The sequence below is a fragment of the Plectropomus leopardus genome, chromosome 3, assembly GCF_026936395.1.
Source record: "Plectropomus leopardus strain MGB_pleo_1.0 chromosome 3, ASM2693639v1, whole genome shotgun sequence".
Lineage (NCBI taxonomy): Eukaryota > Metazoa > Chordata > Actinopteri > Perciformes > Serranidae > Plectropomus > Plectropomus leopardus.
Window position 1 is genome coordinate 17,755,538 of NC_142178.1, and position 14,917 is coordinate 17,770,454.

The window sequence follows — 14,917 nt, forward strand, 5'->3', positions numbered from 1 at the left end:
TTCCTTGGTCATGCTCTTGTATTGCTGGGAATCTGAATATTTACAGTAGTGCAAGTCATTCAGTGCAGAGCTCTTTAGAAATAACTAACTGCACTTTTCTATACGACTTTTAGATTAAAAATAGGATTAGACATTAAACATGGAAAATATAAGAAACACATATAAATTGATAAAATAGATGAATTATATTCTGTTTTGCAAACATTTTAAAATGCACATTTTAAAGTATTCTGCAAGCAGGTGACAACTGTGCATTTTGCTTGGTGTGGTTTTCCTTCGTTTAGTGCAGGTTTAAGTGTGTACAGCTATGGCCTTCTTCAAAACAGATGGGAGAATTGACCCAGACCTGAGACGTATTGAATGCTGAAGTGTCTCTCACTCTCACTCCCTGACACAACTCCTTAAGGGAAAGTCATAAAAAAGCATTCGACTAATTGAGAGAGCCCTGGTGAGTGGAGCGCAGCTGTCCCGTCATTAGCCTGCGTTTGTTTTCACAGTTTGTTTGTTTGTTTATCGGTGTGTTTTTCCACCTGCGGCGCAGACATGTGGGGTCGTGAGAAAGGCTCAGGGAGAGGAGACGTCATATTGAGAAACTCTCAAGGGAACAGAATTTCTCGGGGGCTGTCCATGAGCTGACCCTCATCATGTGAGCAGATGTTTAGCAGGTGTCATTTTTACCATGCTCACCATTGTTTAGCGGGTTAAAATGCTAACAACGCAAAGACAGCTGAGGCTGGTAAGAGTACAGTTAGTTGTATTTGGTCATAAACCAAAGTACTGGACTAATTTAAAATTTTGACCTGATGGTGGCGCAACACAGCCTGGGAACCAGACTGATATCCAGGCTCATGTTCTGTTTGCTCTTTCATATATGTTGAGTCCCCCTCACATTCAAACAGATTGCCAGTCGGCCTGTCCCATTCGAGGTCAATGACAACCGATTATCTAAACTGCAAAGCCATTACACTCAGCACAAAATATGTAATGTTGTCAGTTTTGGCTTGCACATCCTTGCACAGGCTGAAAACAACCATGATGGTTGCAGCTGATGTTCAACTTTCTGCTGAAGTACTATTTTCACATTCTGATTGCAAAAATGTCAACAGACGTATAGACGCTACACCAGCCCCCGATTGGTTGTAGGTCTGCGTCCAGAAGGATTTGGTCTCCAAACACTGATAACGCAAAAAATGGACCGAGGGTTTCAAGACTGATTCACCTTTGTAAATCTGGTCCGAGGCTCAGCGCTAAGTTGTTACAGTTCACCCTGAGGATCACGTCAATGTCTGAACCAAATTTCCTAACAAACAGTTAAAAAATTAGTGAGACATTTCACTCAAAACCACAAACATGAGCCTCATGGTGGCGCCATGGAAGACGTCAGGGGATCACAATCATTAGGATTCATCCTATGGGGGGGGGGGGGTAATTTAGTCAGTATGCAGAATTATAACACCTCTCGTGTGCCAAACACATAGGAGAACTATGGTGGCAGACAATAAGATCTAAATGGCCCCATCAAGAGTCAGTGCTTGATTTGTCCATTCTGGGCCACTGTAGAAACCACATGGCGAACTCTTTGGAAGAGGACCCACTCTGTATGCACAAATAAACGGCTAATTCTAAAAAACACAACAATTCTTAGCTTCAGGTAATTGTAAACACAAGAAATCATAGTTATGAATATTATATTCTATTTTTGCCAAAAGATGCCCCGAAATCCTACACATCACACCTTTAAGGCCAGTTGTGATTTGAGCATTTTCACTGGTTATCTACAGTGCAAGCCAACAAGCCAGCAAGCCTACCTGAAAAGTCACTCACTGCCACCTCCCGTCGGTCACGTGATGCCGTGAGTTGCAGGTCGTGGCGGTCCCTCGAGAGTCTCCTGTAAGGAAACAGCACAGTGTGTTTGAGTGTGTGTTTGTGCATGTTTGTGCAACACAAGTAGGGACGAGAAAAGATTAAGAAGTTCTAATCTCCTCTGGGTTGGTGGCAAGGCCCTCTGTGTGTGTGTGTGTGTGTGTGTGTGTGTGTGTGTGTGTGTGTGTGTGTGTGTGTGTGTGTGTGTGTGTGTGTGTGTGTGTGTGTGTGTGCGTTCAGTGCTATGATAACAGCTACCACTAGATAAGCAGTAGCTGGTCCCTCTGGTGTGTCTAGATGGGCTGTGTTAAAACACTGTTGTGGCTCACCACAGTGTGTATGTGTGTGTGTGTGTGTGTGTGTGTGTGTGTGTGTGTGTGTGTGTGTGTGTGTGTGTGTGTGTGTGTGTGTGTGTGTGTACTACAGCAAACAGTAGTCACAACAGTCAGAGTTCAACATCTGAAGAACCACGGGCTGATGATGTTACAGAGACGCAACATGACACACACAACAATAAGTGATGGGAGATGAATGACTTGTTTCTCCCCCCTCTCCCCTGCCTCTCTCTCTCTCTCTCTCTCTCTCTCTCTCTCTCTCTCTCTCTCACCATCTTACTCTTCATATCCCCTCCCTCTTCGTCCTGTAATCACTCCCCTCTGAATCCTCCGTATATAATTCAGCAGCAATTCTCTTCCTCTATTCCCTCTGTCCCCCCCTCCTCACGGGGAGACACAATGAGATATGACATTTCATTTGAGTTTCTCGCCACCTAGCGCCCTCGCTCTGAGAAATAAATAAATATTTCATTAGGAGGCTGAGAGGGAGACGAAATAAAGATGCGCGCGCGCACACACACACACACACACACACACACACACACACACACACACACACACACACACACACAGGGAAAAGCAGTATATATGCATTTATACATTCATGCTTATATACAGGCCTCAGTCATTACACATGCAGCCCTGAACACCTATTCCACACACACACACACACACACACACACACACACACACACACACACACACACATACACACACACAGAGAGCATATACACATGGGTTTTGGAACACAGAGGACCAGCACAAACATGTAGAAAGTGATAATGCAATCTCATGCCTCGAAATAGACAAGATAGATAAGTAATGGAGATAATGTATCTCCCTCTGTAACTCCTATCATCCTGCCTCTCTCGTTAGACCACTTTATCATCTCCCTCTCTTCCTCCCTCCCTCTCTCTCTGTTTCTCTCTCAATCTCTCTATGGTCTTACCTAGAGACCCCCGGCTTTATTGTCTTAATTAAAACAGAGCCTGTTTAATTATTTTAATCCACACTACTGCACAACAGGGACTCCTGAGGAGAGGGAGTGCGGCAAGGAGAAAGGAGAAGGCGGGAGGATGATGGGGGGGTAGCCCTGACATTTCAAATTAAGCTCTTCAAGTTCAAAAGCAAGAGTTCTTATCATTTTTCCTCTCATTCATTTTCCCATTTCTGCCCTCCTCTCCCTCCATCTCTCCACGAGTCTGGCCTCCTTCTCACTGATCTCCTCTTCCACCACCGCTCTCCATCCTCCTCCTCCTCCTCCTCCTCCTCCTCTCTTTCTTCAATTCCTTGCTCGCCTCTACTCATGTCTTTCTTCCTCCTGCCTCTCCTCCTCTTCACTACCTTTGAGAGATTAGCAGTTTGGAGAACAGCCCTGTTGAGAGCCTATTTCAAGTCCAGGACATCAAAAGAATCTGTGATTATTACAATACCACGTGGAGTCATGTGTGTATCTTTAAAAAAGCTTTTCTTATCTTAATACACACCCACGTGCATACAGATACCTTCACATAGCAAACCATAATTCATACTTGAGGGTGCAATCAGGCCAAGCTTGTTTTGATGGTTTATTTAAGCTTTGGAGTGTTTGTGTGTCTAGTTTGGTTGGTTGGCTGGTGAGAACAATTGCTGCTTGAACTCAGGGTCAAAAAGTTACACTGAGGTTGCGTCTATAGTAATGTAGACAGATTTTGAAAGTGCAAATGTCAGTCTGCTCTAAACTGGCATTCTCTTCTACCAAAAAAAATTTAGACCCACGCATACATTAGGCTGAGGACTATTGTTAAGGAACAATTTTATATCGCAAATTGTCATAATATGATTGTGGTTATCTTATTTTTGTTTAAAATGTCAGATTAAATGACAGTTTTCTATCCATGCACTCCTGACAAGAAAAACACCAACCTGTTTCTGATAGAATATCTTCTTTTTAGAATAAAACACATAAAGAATGAATTTGCAAAACCACTAAGACTAAACAGGCCAAACCACACAGCTGTCTAAAAGGCTAATCCTTTCAACCTCATTAACCAGATGTTGATGTGATGCAAAATATATTTTTTTCTACACAAAAATGAGGTGAAAGAAGAGATTTAGCTGTTTTTCTTTTTTTTTCACTATGGACAAAAACTTTTGATCTGTTGATTCAACTGTAATATCATTTGCTATAAATGTTAATATCCTTAAAGTTAGGGATAAATGTATTGCATTTATATACAGCTTTTACACCCTGCCTTGAAGGAGCTGCCATGCAATTTGCTAGCCTAGTGGTGTTCTGCGCAGGGATACTTTAAAATTTGTACAGGAGGAGTCGGGGATCAAACCACCAACCCCGTGATTACTGGATGGCCACCCCATAAGGCTCAGGATTGAGGATCTCTGGTTAAATGATGGTTGTTATTAGGGGTAGGTGATACAGACCTAAAATAAAATCACAATATTTCAGGTTATTTTTGCAATAATGATATTCCTGATATGACACAATACTGAACTTTTTAAAAAAATATGTTGTATTAATATAAAGAACATACAATGCAACAAAATTCGTGCTATAGTTTAACATGTCAGCGTTAATGTAACAGTTTGCTTTAAATATCCAGTAAAAACTAAACAAAAAATGTCTTTTGTTTGCAATCAACAACAGTAACTGGTAGGAATTTCCCTCCCAGCCATGCTTGTTGTTGCCATGTCTGACGTGATTATGTCAGTTAAAATATCACCATTATTATCACAATATGAATTTTTCCTATCATATTACACACCCCTAGTTGTTGCTTCTGAAATTTCAAGTAATTTGATAACTAATATGTCTATCTGAAGTTGTCACCAAAAGTTTGATGCAATGCCATTCATGTTCTTTCAATTTCCTTCTTCAATAGTGCAAACTTTAAACCAAGAATCAACCTTAACACACAAACACAACGATGCAATGTTTCCTTAAAGCTCCGACCAAAGAAGACAAGTGTATCTTTATATGCAACAAATTAGGTTTTGCAGAGTTCTGGCCAGTGCTTCGAACAAATTGACAATATAAGCACACAGACTTAGAAACAAGTGTCATTCTACAAAGCAGAGTTTGTCGGTCTCCATCAGCGGAAGTGGGAGACGGCCTGAAGAGTTCTGCTCCCTGTGGACCACAGAGCGAGGGAGGGAAGGATGAGGAGGACCGGAGACGGATAGAAAATGGCAAGGATGGAGGGGCAAGAGCAGCAAAGAGGATACATTACATAATTTGTGCTCCCTCTTCTGTCTTTTTTCCTATACGCTCGTCTGATTAGTCTGACCTTGATGCAGCCGCAGCTCAGCCTGCTCCTGTTGAACTCTGGGTAATGAAGCCAGCGTTTACAAATAGAGAAATAAACACCTGGCTCCCTGGGAATGGTAATAAGCTCCCTCTCTGTATCTTTATCTCTGCTCCATGCCCATTCACGTTTCCTCTGTCCTCCTCCCTTTGTCATCCTCTATCTCGCTCACTCACTTACTTTTCTCCTCTCCTTCCTCTCCCTCCTCTCCCCTCCTCCTCCTCTATCTGTTTCAGCGGGGAGTCTAAACTCCCCAGATTTCCAGTTTACCTTCTGATTAAGGAGTGAGTTGAGCGTTTCTATTCCCTCTGTCTCCCTCCTCCGTCCCATCCCTCATTCATGTGCTGCCACGGTAACTAGCCTATTATCTGACAGTTCCACTCCACTGACCTGCCCAATAACAGCTTTCACATCCCTATAAATGCCCTGGAGAGCGAGAGAGAGAGAGAGGGGGGAAGACACAGGAAGAAAAAATATAAAAAAAAGAAAATGTGTGTGTATGTCTGGACGTGCACGTGTGCATGTGCATCAACGTATAAAACCCTGGAGATTGCCCCGTGTTATAAACATTTACGCCAGGCTAACAGATCATCTCCGAGATCCGGGATTGGTCTGACTCCCCCTGTCCCCCCGGCGAATTGAAAGCCCAAGATTAGCGAGATGATAGCTTTTCAGATTGGCGAGGAAACACAGAAATGAGTTTCACCGGGTGAGTTTACGGAGGTTAGATTGGAGCAGTTAAGCGGTGGATAAATTGATGGTTCTCTCATTGTCTCTCCACCAGTATAGTGGCTAAATCTATTAACCGTCAACGACCTGCTTCGGCTGCCACAGAAAGGAGAGGCACCGGGTGAGGAGAGCAAGGGACGATGGGAGGAGAGGTTTAAGCAGAGAAAAAATATTAGAGGAGAGCTGAGGAAGGTGAGAAGAGGACAAGAGGCCTCTGTTACTAAAAGATACCGTTTGGCTTTATTATTTACTGTACTATAGACTGTCAGGTCATAATGCAATTTAAAAAGCACTTAAATTAAATGCATTTATGCGTTAAACAGACTAAAAGTCTACAGTCATCCTGGCAGCTGTGTGAGGTTGAACTTTGGCACAGCAGTGCTCTGAGCTAATGCTACCTTTGGCATGCAAACATGCTCACAAAGATGTGCAAACATGATGTTAAGCGGGTATAAAATTTACCATGTTCAATGTGTTAGGATGTTTACATATGCTAGTTGGCTCAGACAGAAAGTACAGCTAAGGCTGATGGGAATGTTGTTACTTTTGCAAGTATTCTGTCATAAAGCAAAGAAGCCTATTGAAGAAATCAAACTTGATGGTGGTGCCTCAGGAATTACCAAAGTTATTACCGTCCATCCTCAGGGGAACATGAATGCCAGTGCCAAAATTCAATCCATAATAGTCAAAAATCTGCTGATTAAAAATGTCAGCCTCGTGGAAAACAAAGGGGTTGTCAAAGTCTCCTATACCTTCAACCTCTTCTCATTTCTAACTCATAAAATACCATCACTTTGACATTGCCTCTGGCATAAGATCACAGCGCCAGAATTCACCTTTCGCGTCCGTATGAAATGCCGCTGGACAGCATCAGGTGAGAAGGTGAGAATGCAGCCAGACACAACCGGTTGCGGTGTTTTTATACAATGGTGGACAACCAGACGGCACCTGCCACGTACGCATGATACACACACAGACGGCGTCAGGTTGAAATGCTGCCTGTAATGATGTAACACATGGAGTACAAGCACGCCTACAGGGCCAGTGGATCCAGCAAACCACGGACTTTCATGCAGTAGTGTGGTGTTAGCTCCCCGTATGAATGTGATTATTTTTCCCCTACACCTTACCATGTGACTCCTTCCCCTAATTCTAGCCATCTGTGTCAGCATGCACATTTGTTGACATTCTGGCGTTGGTTACCATGTGCTTATATAACAGACGCAGAGGCGCCCTAGTCATCTAGACTAGAGGTCTAGAGCGCCCTAATGGTCATCTGCTTTAGGCACGCTACTGCAAGTGTTAACATTAGATAGCCTACACTGTTACATTAAGCTACCTGCTAATGTCAGGGAAACATGTAAACTTGGTTTCTGGTTTTGTTAATTTCTCTTTGGTTTTAGATCATATTCCAGCTGAAACATTGTGAAAATTTTGGTTTAGAAGCTTTTATTGGTAAGTTCACATGGTAGAAAATGGCTTTATTCTCAGTTACAATGAGCCACTGGCTGCAATGATGGTGCAGAGACCCTGAAGGAGCAATGAGGAACAATGACCATCAAAGCAGACTGGGCTTTTTAGGCAGGGGGACTTAAAGAGATTGGTGCAAAGGATGGCTACAAGCGCTTCAGCACAGACATAAAACATGTTACCATGCTTTAGACAAACCCAAAATACAAGTATGAACCTGAAAATAGGAAAAATCCCATTTAAGGCCTTTACACACCGGGTAATGACAAATAAACAACATCAACTGTTAAATACTCGTCCGCATCAGAACTATTCATACCAACAGTGGTGCAGATTTGGAACAGTTGCAACAAGTACGCCATTGCCATGATGTTGTGAAATGACATCCCTTCTACACAACATGATTGACTGATTCCTAAATTCTAGTCTAAAAGCTCAGAAAATCAACCTCATCCCCAAAATAATTTACATCACTTTTTCATGATGTAATATTGAGTTCTTGCAAAAACATTGTTAAAAAAAAGTAAATAGATGTGCAAATTCATTGGATGCAAAAAAAAAGTATCAAGGCCTTTATTTTTGGACTTTATTTGATCAATCATTTAAAAAAAAAAGTATAAAAGAAATTTTCATGCAGTCATCCAAAAATAGAACTGTGGCACATACTTGTGCTCTGTGGATTGTAACATTCAATTTATTAAAGGTTCAGGAAAAAAAACCCACATTAAATAAACTTACAGTTGCACACCAAAGGAACAGCCCCTTTTCACTACAGCACATGACACACACACACACACACACACACACACACACACACACACACACACACACACACACACAGTACCACCAGAGACATACAACAAATCTTTCTTGGAGAATTAACTTAATTACAAGTCCTGGTCGCATTAAAAAGTTGATAAATTACATTTGATAAGTGTCTTCAATAGACTGGGTCAGCGCAGTGTGTCTGTGAATGTGTGTCTGTGCAGCGCATCAAAGCCATGGAGTTTAAAGAGAAACACTTTAGAGGAGGAATTTAATGAGTCCATTTAGTAATGATTAAATAGAATGACAGTAAAATGATGAGGACTCCGTTTCAATAAGAGCTGTCTTCCTAATCCCTCAATCTGTAAATATCTGCTCCAGCGGCTTCAGAAGTCCACGCGGGGCTGGATTTAAAGTTTCACAATGATTCTGCAGTGACATGAAAAAAAGAAAAGGCCCTCTCCTCACAACTACATCCAATTCTGCTTGGAAAAATCTTTTTCATGCATAATTTTTCTAGCAGCAGCTATAATGTGAGATGGACCAACTAAAACACACCTCAGAGTCTATAATCTGTGATTAAAATAATGTAGGAAAACTTTGTCCATTGCATTACGTTAAATCCAATTTTGCCTTCGGCATTCTTGCAACACAGTGTAAAAACAGACAATTAATGGCCATGTGATTGTGTGTACAGCGCTAAAAAGGTCATTTAGTGCAGACTGTGTTTTTAGTCTATTTGTAGCTGAAGGAATATTTAGGTCAGGTCTTTATTAAATACAATTTAGTCTTGTTTTATTCAAAGAAAACACATATTTTACTTGACTGTTTTAGACCTTAGTTGTCAATACAACTCCATATACATTTGAGGAATTTGACTCTTTTTTCTCTAAATGCAATCTAAAACCCATCTGCATATGAATGCAAACAAAACTAATAAAAATCTAATTCATCATCAGCAGTGGTGGATGAAGTGCCTGAAAGCCATAGAAAAGTTCAGGTCTCTTACCAGAGCATGACTTTGCTATAAGCTGAAGTCACCTATTAGCATAATACTTGAGTAAAAGTCTTAAAATATGTGATATTTACTTTACTTAAGTATCAAAAGCAATTGTATTTTATTAAATGTACTTGAGGATTGAAAGTAAAAGTATAAATAAATGCTGGTACTAAAATAACAAGCAGAATGTTGCAAATTTTGATTACATTTCCTTGTAGCATACACTTCCTTAAAAAAGGAGCCTTTATATTAGTAGAAAAACACTGAATTTTGGTGTGATATTCCCACCTTCAGCAGCCAGTGCAAATGCAGCTCTTGTCTGGTCACCTGTTCTATGTACAGATAGATAACTCTAAAGCCTCATTCTCCACTGTACAAAAAAACGCTAACATCCACTAACATCTGGCTTTTTAATGCAATGGGAGTGTGTACAATAGGCATTCAGGGTCAAATGACTGCAGTAGACACAGGTTTTTATCTCCTCTGGCTCCAATCAGTAATTTCAGCTCCTTAAATGGCAAGATGCAATGATGTGCCGATATATTTAGCGGGTGTACCCGTGTTAGAAAAACCTGCGTGCACGCGCTAATTTCAGTGGGAAAGGGGTATAAATGCATTTACACAGAAATAGATATAAAGCTAGAAAGTATAGAAAAGCTGAATAAGGGAATCAAACATTTTACTAGAATGGAGGATGGATGGATGGACGGACAGACAGACAACATAACTAAAGTTGTGAACAGTAATACAGTTGTGCAAAGAGTGCTGGAATAAATATGGAATGATTAATGTCACATTGCTTGTATATACAGTGTATGTAGCCTGCTTCCATTCATGTTCGGCACCGATGATATTCAAATGTTAAAAAAATGCCTCAAGTATAAAATGTAATCTTTACAGGTACTGTAGATGTTGAACAGGGACTGTTTTTGACACTTTAAGTTTAAGTCTTCAATAAAGACAAAGACAGTGTAAACATGCATGTGCCAAAATCCCTCCCATTACCACGAGCAGCACCGTGACACTTTCCAATGATGTTTCAGAGCTGTGAAAAAAGAAAGGCTTGACTTGGACGTCTGTGAGAGATTGTGTGTGTGAGGACAGAGAGTGAGAAGAGGAAGAGAAGGAGGGCAGAGAGCACGATGTCTGGGATGTTTTTGAGACGCTCTGAGATGAAAAAGGTGAGAAGGGCCACAGGAATGGTTTCCCATGATCCCGCTTGACCTGACCTGGGCCGGGCTCGACTCGGGTGGTGGTGACGGTGGTGTGTGTGTGCGTGTGTGTGTGTTGGATGGTGTTCGCTCAGTGCTGTAAACAGTGCTTCTTGTGGGCAGAGGTTAGAATCCACCTTAAAAAAAAATCTGGTGTTTTGCCTCACATGTGCACACTATTAAAATAAATCATGTTGGTAATGCCTGATCCACAACACCGCAGTATCACGTCCCAAACAAAAAAAAAACACACACCACCAGTTTAAAATTACCAAATCTAATCTGTGTCTGTGTATGTGAGAGTGCATGTGAGTGTATTAAAGAGGCAGCGATAGCTCAGCGAGCATAATAAACCCTGAACCAATCACATATCAGTTTCATCAGGGGAGTTTCCAACATCCTTCACTCTAATTGGCTATCATGTAATCCGGTGTCCCTGCAGACTCTCACTCCACACCATCTCCTCCCTCAACCCTCCTTCTTCACCTCCTCCTATTTCCTTCTCTTTCATCTCATCTTGTTTTATTCATTTATCTGACTCACTTCTCTTTTCCCACATTTTGAAATCGACACATTTTCCTTTGCAAATGAAAAACTTGACACCCTCCACCTTTTCTTCCTATACATCCCACACTTCTCATGCATTGATCTGCTCTAACCATCTTCACCTTTCTTTCTCCCCATCTCTTCCCCACTTCTTTTTCTCTGCCCCCCCCCCCCTTCTCTCTCTCTCTCTCTCTCTCTCTTCAGGGGGAGTCATTGAGTGTGTAATCGCTTGGTTACGGTGTGTCAGTCTGCGTCTGAACCCACCATCTGTCCTCTGGGCTTCCGTCTGGGACTGCAGACACAGACACAGACACACACACACACACACACACACACACACACACACACACACACACACACACACACACACACACACACACACACACACACACACACACACACACACACACACACACACACACACACACACACACACACGGCAAATACACAGACTCACACAGTCGAGCCAAGCTCATTCACACCACAATATGATGACAGCTGTATCACCCACCTATTGACATGAGCTGTCAGAGGGGCAGTGACTAACATAACACATTATGACATATCACACACACGCAGGTGGTGACTACAGTGTACATTCATTGTTATGGGTTATAATTGTTCTTCCATTATGGACCTCTCTTTGGTGAATGGTAATAACAGGACTTGTTAAACTTGAGGTTCACTGACAGATATTTGGACTAAATACCTGCCTCATAAGGAGTGAATTCATAAAGGAACATGCTTTATGACATTGCTCACCAATTGTTAAGACTTGCACTTTTCTTACCAGAAGAAACTGCGTCATGGGTGGTTCCTAAAACCCTTCCATTTTTCAAACAAGCATCCTCTTGCAAAAAAATGTTTCTCTTCTACAAAGGTAGATGTAGCAGGTTGTTGTTAAACTGCTGCAAATTCTCTTAAAGGATAGCTCAACATTTTCTAAGTCTGTGTTAAGAAAAAGTCACGTGTCTATATCAAAATGTATTGTTTTAACTCAGTTATATTTCCTTCTGAATATTAAAGGAGCTCATGTGAAATGAGCGAAGACATGGTTCTAAACATGGACGTGGCTGAGCCGGCGGCTACCAGCTGACAGTGCGAAACAGCGTTAAAGAACAGACTGAGCTAACAGTGTTAACCAGGACTGAACCAGAGCGCAGGAGCTCTACTTTCGCGATGACGACATTCTGATTTCAGCTGTAGTCACCATATGAGCAAAGTGCAAAGCAGGAGCAGTGAGCATGTGTGGTCGGACACGCTAACCACAAGCAAAGCTCTGATTACATCACAAACAGAGGCACCATGACTTCATTCTCTGCTCAGGACGTCATTACTCCATTATATCTTTACATAGCAAACAGTGGTTTGCTGTTGTATCAGTACTCTGAATGTTAAATATGGAACCTTTAAAACATCTCTACCTTGCATATTTCCACTTCTTGTGATGGAGGACAAAATCCACAGGCCTCATTCTCTGTAAAGAACAAAAAAAGGTGCATGAGGCTTCAGCTGATTTTGGCTTGACTTTAGTTGTCTGACTGAGACTCATAAACTTTTGAAAGTGTTTTTGCTCAGAATGACTGTGGGGTTTAGATCACATCACTTACATTTTAAGAAATGATCTCTGAAAGACAGACTACAGCAGGCAAAACCTGTTTAATCTATGGTTACCATCAACCCTTTAAAACCTGAGCAAATTGGCTTTATATCTTTCACAAACATGGGCAGAAGGCAATGACCAACTAAAAAAGAAATGACCCAGAAATTAACAAAAATCAAAACAAAAAAGTAAAATAGAAAATTACAAGAAAATTACCTAAAAAATAGCACAAAGTTTTTTTGTTTTTTTTTAAGGAAATGACCTGAGAAAGTATTTTAATAATTCTGTAAAATAATTTCAAATATAAAATTCTGATCATTATGATGACAGTTCTTCTATATATATTTCCCCTAGCTTTTTCAAAAAACAATTTTGCAAATCTTTTTTTTCCCCCAATTTGCAGAACATTTGTTGTAGAGCTGGTCAATGCCTTTTCCCCCATTTTTTCCAAAGCAAAGCATTGTTTTAAAGGTTTCGCCCTTTCAGATCTGAAGCTGCATCACTTCTCCTTGTGATGCTTTCAGATGCATTTCACAAGCATTTAAATTTTTAAACCCTGAGCAAATTGGTGGGATTTCTTAAAAAAAAAACATTTGAAAAAAGACAATTAGAAACTTTGTAGTAATACTCCACAATCTGCAAGAAAAAGGTAGATTTAGTAGTAACTTTTTAAAAAATGTTTCAGGAAACAAGAAAAACTGGTGGAAAACTATATTTATAATTATCATCATTACATATTTAAAATGTTACAGAATTATTGGAATATTTTTCAAAGTTTGCCTTGTTTGTTTGTTTGTCTTTCTTTTCTTTTCTATTTATTTATTTACTTTTACTAGTTTTCAGGTATTTTTTTGTACTTTTTTCAAATTTCTTGCTCATTTGGGGGTCATTTCCTCCCATGTTTTTGAAAGATGGTTTTTAAAGGTTTAAGACAGAGATAAAAAAAACTGTGAATTTTCCCCACATCTACCTTCATCTGCATGTCCTAGCATGGGTGTTAGTAGAGTTAGTAAAGGGCTAATCAACAAGCTAGCCTTAAGTGACAACCAGCTCATGAGCAACTGACATTTAGCAGGCCAGCTAGCGTGGTCTCTAGCTGCACTGAAAGTTAAATGTTCTTTCATTCAAGTGATGCATTTGTCCTATCGTCTCAAGTCAACACTGCAGCCCCCCAAATAAGCAGATAATAAAATACTCGACTAATTTAATTAACATCGTTTGGGTCATTTCTGAAAGCAAAGATAAATGACCTATTTTGTTGTTTATGTATGACTTCTGTCTGCAGCTACACGTCGTGTTTCACAAAAAAAAAAACCTGAATTACTGTCATGCTGTGTTTGTGGTAATGCTTGTGCAACATGAGAGAATTTGTCAGTTGCAGCACTTTGCAGCCATGATGGTCAGTCCTCCCCAAAGCAAGAGAGAAATGAGAAGTTGGACCAATGCAACAAGGACATAACAGTAGTCCAGTGTTTAATGCTATGATAAATTCTGCTAGTATCTGTGTATTGACTTACCTTTGCTCCACACCTGCATCCTGGTCATCCTGGGCCAAAGCTTCTGCAGAAGATCTCCTGTGTATTTACACTTCCTGGTTGTACCATGTCTGAGGAGCAGCGGGGGTGTGTGTGTCTGTTGTGACAAAGAGTGTTTTTCTGAAGCTGATGGTTACATACATTTTTTAATCTTTACTTGCTTATTAATTTATGAACAAACCTGTATAAATACAGATTATTTTGCAGTTGAACTGTGTCTGTATATGTACTGTGTTTATACAGTGAAATCCCCCACTGGTGGTTTAGGCCACTATAAATATTTAGGATACCTGTATGTAAATGTTCATTGTTTCTGCAGTTCAAGTTGCTGCACATTATACACATCTAAATGTATGATTTTTGTTTAATATATTGTATTTGTTTTTGATTTATTCATTAATTCTGGAAAATATAAACAATTTTCCAAAAACTTTTTACTGAACTTACTTTGGTCTGACAAGAGATATCACATTGTCAGTAAAGACCACAACTACAGCCGATCAGTTCTTTAGATGACAGACATTTGCTTTCCTTCCCTCAAAAAAAAAAAAATATATA

The 14,917-nt window shown here is 40.5% G+C and overlaps 1 long non-coding RNA gene across 1 annotated transcript; it reads right to left on the minus strand.

Moving 5' to 3' along the window:
• Positions 1-1,807: 1,807 nt before the first annotated feature.
• On the minus strand, positions 1,808-14,409 carry LOC121941774 (uncharacterized). The gene is made up of 3 exons (XR_006105778.2): positions 14,342-14,409; positions 12,646-12,698; positions 1,808-1,888 (listed from the first exon to the last, which is right to left on the minus strand). It is a non-coding gene; the product is annotated as an uncharacterized LOC121941774 (long non-coding RNA).
• Between the last annotated feature and the right edge of the window lie 508 nt (positions 14,410-14,917).